This window comes from Wolffia australiana, chromosome 9 (genome assembly GCF_029677425.1).
Source record: "Wolffia australiana isolate 7733 chromosome 9, ASM2967742v1".
In the NCBI taxonomy this organism is placed as follows: domain Eukaryota; kingdom Viridiplantae; phylum Streptophyta; class Magnoliopsida; order Alismatales; family Araceae; genus Wolffia; species Wolffia australiana.
The window spans coordinates 4,267,293-4,279,788 of NC_135843.1; the positions used below are offsets into that span (position 1 = coordinate 4,267,293).

At 42.3% G+C, this 12,496-nt stretch overlaps 1 non-coding gene across 1 annotated transcript; it reads left to right on the forward strand.

The window, feature by feature from the left end:
* Window positions 1-1,931: 1,931 nt before the first annotated feature.
* On the forward strand, window positions 1,932-2,037 carry LOC144708114 (small nucleolar RNA R71). The gene has a single exon (XR_013582657.1). It is a non-coding gene; the product is annotated as a small nucleolar RNA R71 (small nucleolar RNA).
* The last annotated feature ends 10,459 nt before the right edge of the window (window positions 2,038-12,496 follow it).

A 12,496-nucleotide genomic window follows, 5' to 3' on the forward strand; every position in this document is an offset into this window, starting at 1 on the left:
GTTGCGCGAGCGCGCCTACAGTGCTTGATGCGCGCAGGCTTTTCCTGCGCACTGCACTTGCGGTGCGCGGCCAAGACTTGCATGCAGCGCTTGCGGCGCGACGCAGCCTACGTGCGGCTGCCTCTTGTGCGTAGGCAGCTTCCTGTGCGCACGACTGGCTGGCGCGCAGGCGAATGCCTGCGCGCGGGCGTTGCCCGTGTGTCACCTGCTGGTGGTCAAGGTAAAGTAAAAGGGAAATGACAAGGACGAGGCCCAACAACATTGGCCCAGTCCACTACTCCGAAAATACAAACAAACATGAAATGAACATAAGTAAAGATAGGAGTTCTTACGCGGGGTACTTGAACCCGTGTGGCGAGCATCGGCGCGGGCTGCTCGATGTGGCTGCTGTTGTCCTGGCGCGCCATCTCCAGGATGGTCCTCCATCAGAATTTTCCTAAGCTTATCCTTAGGCAGATAGCAAACGTCTCAAGCTTTCCAACGCCTACTCACACGTGTCAAACCGATATCTGGAACTCCAGATATTGCCGTTTTGGTCCACTGCATGTGCTCGCGCGACCAGCGGCGGAGCGCTGAAGCATCAGCGCACAAGAGGCGCTTCTGCCCGCCCACTCAGCGGTGGAAGCGTCCACGTTGTGCGCCCTCTCCTCTATCGTTAATCAGCTGTCGGGAATCGTTCCGAACTGAGTTAACTCAGTTCGGTAACGATCCAGACCGCGCTCTCTCGTCCGGTTCAACGATTTTGAACCGGATAAGGGAATTACAACCCATTTAAATGCAGAATTTTTCATCTCTCTCTAGAGACGATAAAAAATTCTGCCAAAAAATCTCACATCACTCTCTACCTAGGCTTCGCAAAGCAAATTTCTTGTGCCTACTAAAAATCATTTTCATCTTTTTCATTTATCATAAACCAGCTTAAAAAACTAACATAATCTGAAATTTGAAATTCTAATTGAAATTCACCCTACCTAGTTACCTAGCTCCATGAGAGATCGACCCTTACTAAATACTACTAGTAAGGAAATAAAATTGTTGATTGGTACATAACTATCCTTACAAATGACTGACGATCAACTTTTACCCTGAGTTTGGACCCATCAGTGTAGTTGTTTGTCGCCGTCCCTTGCTGAAGTTGCATCATCTCTATTTCGGACACGAGCATCCTCTTTTCTTCCTCCCATGCTTTCTCAGGACCCTGAAATTGTTTTATTGTCTCAATGAGTTATTGGTAAGGCAGATTGTTAGGATAATGAAACCCCGTTGGTTGGGGATGGGACATCAAAGGATGAGATGGCCCATGATAGACGTAGGATTGGCTTTGTGGGGCAGGTGGGTTTGGATGAAATTGAGCTTGCGCATAATGTCCTTGACCCCTGATCTGATTGTTGTTGAATCCATGCCCTTGATATCTGCCATGAAATCCTGTATTTGTTGCCTGGTTCCCATTAGTTCCCCCATTCCAGTGACATGCATTCGGGTTTATCCCATAAGCATTAACTTGTTCAATGTACGACGACTTGCATTGATCTGACGTATGATCATTCCTGGAGCAATTTATACACTTTAAACCCATTTCCACTTTACTCACGTTTACTTGGGCCTTCATACTATCCAAAGAAACTTAAAGAAGATGTTTAAAGTTTTCTGTCATCTCGGCCATAGACTGCTTTATCTCCCTTTCCAATTTCTCAAACTTAATGTGTGTGTCCTTCCCTTTAACCTCGATAATGCCCCGTCTCATCCCTCCTGTTCTACCATCCACCATGGATCCTTGTCGATAAACCCAATCTTCTACTAATCCTTCCATGCACTTCAACTATTCGCTAGCTCTTGTATTTAGGAAATTCCCGCCACAAGATATGTCTACTAATTGTCCCTAGTTATAATCCAAGCCTTGATAAAATATCTGAGCGAGTTCATGCTTAGGGATGCCATGACGAGGGCATTTCCTAGTCAAGGATGTGAATCTCTCCCATGCTTCTCCAAAGGTTTCATCCCCTTGGGTGAAATCTCGGATTAATTTCCTTATAGCGTGAGTTCTCCCATGAGAAAAATACTTTTGCAAGAAACCTGTTTGAACCTCTTGCCATGTTGTGAAGCTTTTTCCTAGGCTATTCAACTACTCCTTTGCTCTATCCTTAAGAACAAAAGGGAATAACATAAGTTTCACTGCCTCTTGGGATACTCCGGCAAAGTCATATGATGAGCAGAATTGGGTGAATTCTCTCAGGAATTCATAAGGTTCATCACTGAATCTCCCATGGAAGCTTGGCAACAGATTTAACATTCTGTCATCAATTTTAATCTATTATTCTCTCCTCGGGGTGCTATTATTCTCGAGTGAATCTCATAATTGAAGGGTGCGGACAGTTCCTTCAACGTAGGTCCTTGATTGTTGCATAATTCCCTCCATCCTTCGGCCATCCTGACTTCGTGATCTTTGTTTGTCACAGGCAGGTTTTTATCGCTTCTTCAGAATAGAATTTTGGTTGAAAATATCTTCTACCGTGCATATAAACCATCTGATAACTAAAAGAATCAAGCAAAAAGAAATTACCAAATTTAGAAAAGAAACATCAACCAAATGTTGAAATCGTAAGTAGTTCAGCAAAGCATGAAACACTTCCCTAAATTGAGAAAGAAATTCAGCTTGTTTCCTCCCCGGGAACGGCGCCAAATGATAAACTCGAAATGTACATATTTATATGTTGTTATTTAGGGAGTTTTTCGAACTTAATCACTAAAATTTATATATCCCTAAATGCTTGAGTAATGGGTCGAACCCTAGGGAGGCGATCGAGAATTTTAGTTTTCTTCAGAGCAGGGATCAGCCCTCTAGGTTTTAACAGATATAGTTTCTTTAGATTTTAACAGGTTTTATGATCAGTTAGTAATTGTTGAGAAGAATTGCTAACTAATCCCCTACTAAACTGTATAAGTATTTCATTGATCTTAGATTTTTAGGATCTTAGCTTTTCTGTTTGTCAGATTGTTTTAACCACCAAACCTCAATTATTTTTTACCAATCTTTTTTTGTAGAATCTAACCCAAACCTCTCAGGAATTGAAATCCTTAAGATACTATTTATGATGTTTTGCATTCATATCTAATTTACTTCAAAACTGGAGATATACCCTTAACTAGCAAATCGTGCTAATCCAAGGAACTAAAAATTACTTCAATTATCTAAGGTTCAATTTCCATCACAACACGTTTGACTTCCACAATAGAATGCTGTTGACTTGTAAAACGAGGAAAGTTCAATGTTCAAGGAATCAAACTCAAAATCTTATTTTCTTTTCTCTTTTTTTTTTAAATTTAAGCTACCATAGATTGATTGGCAAATTGTGAACACGATTTAGCAATTCGAGTAGTTGGGATCAAATACAAGTGGAGTGATACTAATTTGTTATTCCAATCTATTAACTAAGACGACAAAAGCTCAAACGATTAAAAAATAACAGATATTCTAAAATTTTATAATCAGAAATAGATCTAAATTTCAGGCGAAACATTCAACGGAAGCAAATTATCAAATCGTGAAAACTAAACACCAAATCAAATGTAAGTTGAATTTGAGCTGACCCTACGAGTACCCGGAATGATTTAGGAGCTAATTTAAGAAGAACTCGCGCACGAACTGCCGCACTTCGGGTGATTTTTAGCTTGAACTTTTAGGAAAATTAGCGGCGCCAGATCATCGAATTTCTCTCCAACAGAAGCTTCAAATCCCCTCCGAGCTGTTCATGAGTCTTCAAGAAAGCCAGGCCTACTCTTCTTGAGCTTCCAAATCAAGAACGAACTATAAAATCTCATTTTCTCCTCTTTTATGGCCGCGGAATCGCAAGATTAGCTCTTCCTATTCTGTTATATTTTATCTCTTAAGCGCGTTGTACGCCGAGCGTACAATGCATTTTTGTATTGGCTAATGTGGTATCGTGTACGGGTCTTCCTCTGTGCGCACCGCACCGCGTACGCACGCTTTGCACGGTGGAGGACCCACCCACTGCTATGCATGCACTTAACTCACTGCGTCGCACGCAGTGAGTTAAGCTGCACGTAGTTGGTCGTCGCGCGGGTGCGTGTGGCGCGTGACACTCACGGCTCTGCGAATGTGCATGTCACGCGCTGAATGCCCAGTTCTGCTTATTCATTGATCCTTGTCGTGACGCATGCGATGCGCTTCATGCCACACGTGATGCGTGACACATACGACTGTGCGTGCGTGTGTGTCACGCACCAAAGCCCGAGAGGGCGTTCTGATTTGATGCCGCTCTCTTCGGTGTCTTTCCCTGCACACTGAACACCCGTTAGCACTTTACCTTGCCCAATAAGGGTCACTTTCATAAAAAAAATTGTTTTAAAATCGAAAAACACCTAAAATAAATCCTCAAAATATGTATTAATACCTAAAAAATGGTTTTATTATTTTCTAAAGTTTGTTTTATTTACTTCTTTTCTTTTTATTTACAGTAATAGGTCAATTAACCATTTAATTTCATTTAGAGTTCATTTCAGAAACGTTTAAAGTGTAAAAATTGACCAAAATATTCATTAAAAGTATTATTTAACTTGAAATTCAAGGAGTTTATTATTTTCATCTAAAATGATGACAACATGCGTTAAAAATCCACGTTTTATGCATTAAAAGCCCAGAAAATATGATGAAATTAGCACTCATTTAGCTCTTATTTGTACGTTATCAAATGGAATATAACATATCTTTATATTTCAACTAAATTTTACCCTCTCATCACCTGATCCTTAAGGTTCTGACCCTTAAACTGTCCTATTGATAATATAATAAATATTACTTAAAAAGCTCAAAGCCTTTAAAAGACATATATTAGACAAAATATTGATTTGTCACTCCGCAATCCACGTCATGGATGTCCACCGTATCAACAGAGTTCTCAGATTTGCCAAAGATTGGCCACATACACATTGAGACCCCTTTAGTGGTGTTTAGATGTTTGTTTTTAGAGTCAGTTATAAGTGTCGAATGGTAAGTGGATAAATTCTCATTTAGGTATCGATTTATTCATGTTCCTTACTATGAACCTGCAAACTGAACGACTAGGATGTTAAAAATGAAATCATAAAGCTTTTTCCTCTTTTTCTTCAAAAATGTTTTGAGACATGAAGGGCCTTATTTAATGACGTATCTGCATCTAGTGCAACTGAAATATTCAATTATTATCCAATCTATAATGTATCATGCATATTGGAGTACATTGTTACAAAGTTCAATTTGATATTATCTTCATTAGCTGGGGATCTTTCAACTTCGGAAATCAGTCATTTGGCCAAATAAACACTGAGTTTCTATCATAAAATATATGATTTTAACTAAATGCAATCCCAAACTCATGTGTCACACAAATACATATACATGGGAACAATGAACGGTGTATGGACTCCATTCCTAATTATACAGATGTGTTCATAAACCTGATAATAAATATGTAGAATCTATGATATTATTATAGCATGTAGCATGTTAGTTGTGATTATATAAAAATGCTTAAGAATCACATTTTCAACGCCCTTGAAAAGGGCAATTACTTCTCCATTTGAAATTGGTATTTATCCATAAAAAGAAATTCAAAATATCATTGCCTCCCCCTTTTTCATATTCCCACCTTTCTAGGGCCTTGGCAGTCGAGATGCAAAAATTTAAAATTGAGTTTAAAATCAGTCCTGATGTACATGTTCAATACAATATGCTTAAGATTATCTCGGCTGGTTATTTCACATGAAAATTAATGTTCTTCTATATCAAAGGTTCCCTGTTTTTGTTAAGTTATATTCATACTTCCACATATACAAACAATAAAAAATTTAACCTAACGTTTAGCTGAAATTGTAGTTGTAGAGGTGATTTATTGGACTATTACTCGAGTGACACTTATCACTACGCACACACAATAGATTGAATTGCAACATAACTCCACATTACAATACCACAAAACTATATTATTTAGAGAAATACAGAGTGTCTTTCTTTTACCACATTGTTATGAAAATGGTATGGCTGAAAAATAGTATTTGTAGGCATTATGATCAAATTCCCTACAGAGATTGAATGGTATTACAAACAATGGTAAGTCCATTAGCCCCCCAAATGTGACCCATCATCCGTACTCCGTATAGTGTTCAGTCTGTGAGTCTATGTTGCTTACCTGAAGAAATGTAAAAGCACTCCATGGTGTGCTGCATACAATATCTTTAAGAGACATATGGGACATTGCTTTTTATGTGTTATGTTGTGTTTTGCTAAACAATGTTATCCAAGGAAACATTTACTGGTCTCAGCTCTTGTAGCAAACTGTTTCAAAAATTGCATCAACCAAGTAATAAGTGTGCCAACAAACACATTAAGTACTAACACAGTATTCTTGACGGTTCAAACTATTACAGTATTTTATAGTAAGAACTTCTATAAAATATCAAATATCATACTGCAAATTTTTATCTCACTTATTCCCAAACGTCCGACTGTCAAACAGCGTGAAGTAGCCATCAAAGACGATCAAGAAACAGTCTAACACATCACATTGGAGCTGATGTATCATTACTATAATAATTGCTCACATTTATTACACCACCGAATATTCAGCATATCGTAAAAGTGAAAGAGATATTAGGCTGTTCTAGGTAACTCAAATGTCCATGATCAGAAATATACTCATTCACTACATCTATAACGTACATTCTGGACATAATTAATATATAGTGTATATCTTCTAGGACTATAAGATGACATTATAGTATTTAGCATTAAGCAGATTTTAAATTGGAAATGCAAAACTGCTTTTAACCTAGATTTGTCCTCTTTTTAACTGTAGTGAGCCCTCAAATATGAGTCCCGCTGTGAGGAAAACCATACTTATTGTAGGTAATGAGGATTTTCAGAAGAAATAGAAACGATACAATTCTTTGCCGTCTCCTTCTCTTCTCTCCTTTCTCCTTCTGCTCAGTTCTTACTTCTTCTTTTCTTCACTCTAATATTGTAATCTGCAGTATTCTTCTTATACATTCTTCTCAATCCATCATCTCCTATTTCTTCCTCTCCATTCAATATGGTATCAGAGCTAAGCCATCTCTGGCAGCCAACAAGCCAGTCTTTTCAGTGGATCTTATCGACAACATAAAAAAATGGGTTGTAGATCTTTTTTGTCTATTATTAACAAAAACAAAAGAGTAGGTTGTGACAAGAAGCCTAGAATTGTTGTCCTCAAATCTAATAAAATCAAATTGGATTGTCCAGACACATATCTAACCAGGATGAGAGAGGTACATCTTATATTTGTGATGCCAAAGAGCCTCCTATAGATAATGATAAAGCTTGAAGGCAATGACAGGCTTGGAATTTCAGTATTACTGGTTGGTTACTTGGGTGAATGATTCCAAATGGAGCTCCGAATATTGAGTTATTCTCTCTTCGGTCTGTGTCATTAGAGATGATGTCCAAATTGTACTCTCATGAGCATAACAGTTTACACACTCATAGGGTACAACGTGAAGTTCAGACCCTTGTCTAGGGCAGCAAGTAACAGACCAAATATGTTGGAGAACTTAGTCGCTTATGGAATGATGTTGATTACTACTTTCCTTTAATTCCCACTAAACCTAAGAGTTTTATTAGATTACGGCAATGGATTGAATGTCTAGAGTTGGTTGATTTTGTATACGGTTTAAGCGGTGCATTTTAGCATTGTCGTTCTACAATACTTAGCTTGTCTGTATGGCTTACTCTTGACAAAGCTATTTCAAAGAATATTATTGAAGAAACACATTTGAAGTTGGCATCTATTTCTCCTCAATAGTATCGCTCATGATCTGCTCTCAGTGCCCAACCTCTGAATTCTCCTAGTATAATTTTATGGGTCGAGCCACTGTAAGGGCTCTATGCCGAGACGAGTCTTGAAGATACGCGATTAGTGCCACAAGTCTATTCATACTCAATCATATTTTTTTATTCACACCGTTGTCTTGACTCTTCCAAATATCTTCAACTTACTTCAGTAGAGGTTAAACACGAGATGGGAATGGAGGGTGATCTACCTGGGGTTGCGATAGAGGGGGCGCACCTAACTATGCCCACTTTTCTTTCGCTTTCCCTCTCGAAGACCTAACGGCGTCAGAGCACTAGATTCTCCAACATTTTGGATAGAGCTTGCAATCCTCCACTCATGGGTTACAAGCAAGATCATTGAGTACACATACAGGTTGTCCCATCTCATCCATAGCGAGTTATTTTGCACTATCAAACAATGGAGGACAGCTATTTGCCCTAAATTGTCATGATTTGTCCATGTGGATTGTTGACTCTTGTAAATCCAATCATAGAACAGGAAGCTCAAAGGGCTTTGATGTAACACGACTGGCGGGATCGAGTAGCTCGCATAAACACCACAGGGAGTGGAGGGCAGAGCGACGGCGCGCAGCACAGGACGAGGGCTTCGGTGAATTGGTGGGCCCGGCTTCCGGTAGCAAAATGGTTGATGACGGTGATGATGTCAACACACCTCCGGATTGATCTGGACGAAGAAGTGAGATGACATCGACACCCTCAAGCTGGAAATCTTGGATCTCTAAGAAGCACCCTCAGAGTGATCTCGATAAGGAGGCGGTGATGATTCCGAAGAGTTGCTCAGCTTGAATCTTTAAGAACGGCCTCGGAGTGATCTCGACGAGGTCGCGAGGTGGGTCTCACGGAGTGATCTCGACTTGAAAATGCATAGTGATGACTCATGGAGTAATCTCGACGTGAGGAAGCTAGAACTATCTACGAAGGCAGCAGCATAAGGCGGCTGCATGTATATCCTATAGGAGGGGGCCTTGGAGGATAGCTACTTACGAAGCCCGTAACTAGAGGATCCTAACTAGGTAGGCTTGTGACTTGGGAGGGTTCTAGCTAACTACGAATGGATGGTAACGGACGAGGGTATCGACGGCGGTGGGTCGTCAACATGTCCTCGGAGTGATTTCGACGAAGAAATGTTGACGACGTCAACCATTGGGAACTGAAAGCCTGGATTCTCCTAACTTCGTCCCGGAGTGATCTCGACGGGGCGAATGAAGATAACTGGAGGGTTTTGAGTGGGTCGTGGCGCTAAGTAGGCAGAAGAGACCGGGGACGACCAAGGCGACAGAGGGACCTGAGCTAGCAAGGATGACTCAAGGTGGCTAATGGGGTCGGCAATTGACGGTGGGTGAGGTCGAGACGACCAGGCCGGGCGAGGTGGCCAGGGAGCCGTGGCGGCCATGGAGGCTATCGGGGGCTTGGAGGCCGGGAAGGCCATCGGGGCCTTGGCGGCCGCGGAGGCCGTCTGGGCTTTGGCGGCCGAGAAGGCCGTTGGAGTCTTGGCAGCCGCGGCGGCTGTCGAGGTCTTGGCGGCAGCGGAGGGCGTCGCGGCCTTGGCGGCCGAGGAGGCCGTCGGGGCCCTGGCGGCCGCGGAGGCCGTCGCGGCCTTGGCTGCCGAGGAGGTCGTCGGGGCCCTGGCCACCGAAGCCTGGGCGGCCGCGGAGACCATGGGGGCCTTGGCGGCCGAAGAGGCCGTCGGGGCCCTGGCAGCCGAGTTGCTGGCTGGGGAGGCCATTAGGGTTTTGGCGGCCGAGACGGCCGTCGGGGCCTTCACGACCGCGGAGGCTGTCGGGGCCTTGGCGGTCACGGAGGCCATGGGGGCCTTGGCAGCTGAAGAGGCCGTCGGGGCCCTGGCAGCCGAGACCTTGGTGGCCGGGGAGGCCATTAGGGCCTTGGCGGCCGCGGCGGTTGTCGGGGCCTTGGCGGCCGCGGAGGTCATCGAGGCGGCATTGGCAGCCGCGGCGCCTGAGGAGGCCGTGAAGACCATGGAGCTAGCTTTGGCGGCCATGGATGCGGCTTTCTCTAGAGGTGGATGTGCTGGCAGAGACGGCGGCGCCGGCGATGACGGCGGCGGTGCTTCGGCGAGGAGAAAGGAGCAAGAAACCCTACACGCATTTCTTGATGGCATTTTCGTAATTTTGGTGAACTTCCCAAAAATCACAAGAAATTCTAAAATACTCCTAAAATGCCTAACTACTCAAGGGGGCTACATTGAGAAAATCCTTTTCAATTTATTACAAAGGGCAAACTTCCTTTTATAGGGAATAATTATGCCCAAATCTGTTAGGGGAGATACAAACAAACAAAACAAAACAACCAACAAACAACAGAAAAATATATTTTCCTTGAGGCATGATGGTCCCCCATCAGGCTTTATTTCGTATTCTAAATGTTCTGGTATTGATAATGCATGACTAACTGATGGTTCATTTGGTTGTATTTCTCCCAATAGCACTATGAGGTGTACTGATACTATGACTCTTTCATCCGTTATGCATATACCGAAGGTTCTTATAAATTTATTCTGTAAAAGTGCCCTCACCAGTGGCCTCTATTGTGCTCCAAGTTTTTATTAGTTGGGAGAACACTTTGGACTGGCAGAAGGCATAATGGAATCTACTATCTGGATATTGGGGACTGTCATGATGGCACCAACCATAAAGCCCCATCATTTCTTGATGATCCATGATGTTACTATTTTTTTTTCCGCTCTTTTATTGCTGGTTATATTTTAATCAGGTTAGATGTTAGTTAACCTCACATCTTGAAGGGGGAGTGTAGTGAACTCCCAGATGTGGGTCCCATAATGAAGAAAACCCTACTTATTACACGTAAAGAAGAGTTTTGGAAGATATTGAAAATATAGGATTCTTCCATCTGCCTCCTTTTCTTCTCTCCCTTCTCCTTCTTCCTGGTTTTTACTTCTTACTTTCCTTCACTCCAAGATTGTAAGCTGCAATCTTCTTCCTCTCCATTATTCTCCATCCCTTGTCTTATATCCCTTCCTCTCCATTCAACATGCACCTTCCAAAAACTCAAGATTCTCAAACAAACACATTTTGTGTGAGATTCTAATAATGTGATGTAAAAGGAACAAATAAATCAAATAGAATAAGGATATAAGAAATAAGATTCTTGCCGCACACTCCCACATGGCTGGCCATTGGCATTTTGAGGTATATTCTTTGTGATCGTGTGACAAAAAGATTCTTAAGATTAATACAAACAGTTTGTCTATAGACAAAATGTATCCATTCCAAACTATGCCCAATCAAATTTCCAGGTTTACATCTAGGCCTATTCATACCGTCCATTATTGGTGAAGATCTCGAGATACGTGATTTTTAATTGATTTTATGACTTAGTAGTGGCCTTTTTCCCATCAGTCCCAATGGGAAAAAGAATTGAAGATCTATGTCATAGAGCTGTTTACTCTTCTTGGGCAGCTCTCTCAGTTAATGTGAACTGTTGGAACATGGCAGACCACAAATACATGACCAATGAAACTATATATATTTGCACCATTTTCGCTAATATCAACACAAGCATTTGTCAACTGAGAAGAAGAAGCGACGAGATGGCTGAGCGTTCGCATGTCTTTCTGTCCATTCTCCTTGCATGTGCTACTCGGCTTAAGGATCAAAAGATATTCAATGGGTCGAACTCAACCATTAACTTTTCCACATGCTACCGAGACCTACCAATTCACTTGTTGGTCCTGATTGTGCAGTGGAAGTCCTAAGCCATAGCTTTAAACTGCTTGGAGGTTAAAGAGATAGCGGGGATGCAACCCCAAACATGAATGGGTAATTGAATCAGAATGTATAACACGGTCTTCATAGTCATTACATAGGGGAAGACCAGGGATGATACCAAAGTAACAAGACCAGGTGCTGTATGGCTGGGCAGTGTTGCTCCGACCCCTCAAGGCACATAGTCCCGCACGTGTGCTCCCAAGAACCGCCACTTCAAGCCAGCCCATGGGGCACGTGCCATTCGTCGTAGGCCTGCCTTCGTGTCCAGCCAACCAACACACAAAGGTGCCAACAAAGACATCCGACATTGACAACCCGGATAAATTATGATCATTTTATTCGTGTTTTGATTTCTCTTATCTTCTGTGTTAGTCGTGTTTCATGTTTTTGGACTCGTTGGCTCGCCTTCGTCAAGTCACAACGTGTCCGTGTTTTAGTCTGTTCTTTTTTTTCGTCGGGTTGGGAGGGGTCCTTAGTCAGTTGGACTCCCCTACTTTTCCCCCTTATTTGATGTTTTATTTTCCTCTTATCATTGTAATGGGGGCCCATTATATACAGGTCCCCTTATAGGACTTTCCCTCTTCCCCCTAAGGACCCATTAGGGCCTATTATTTCCGTACGCAAGGGAAGGGTAGCGCCTTAATGAACTTGGACCAGGAATTTCTGGGTCTCACCCCTTTGAGAGAAAGATAGAAGAGAACGGAGGGGAAGAGAGAAGAGGTCTGCAAGGAGAGGAAGGAGCAAGGAGTGAAGGAGCCCCCCCCCCCATAAATGACCGGGAGGATATCCATTTGCCCCACTACCCCTTGGTTTAGTTGGAGGACCTTATTCCCATGCCGCCCATTGATTTGCCGCACGCACTTGTTAG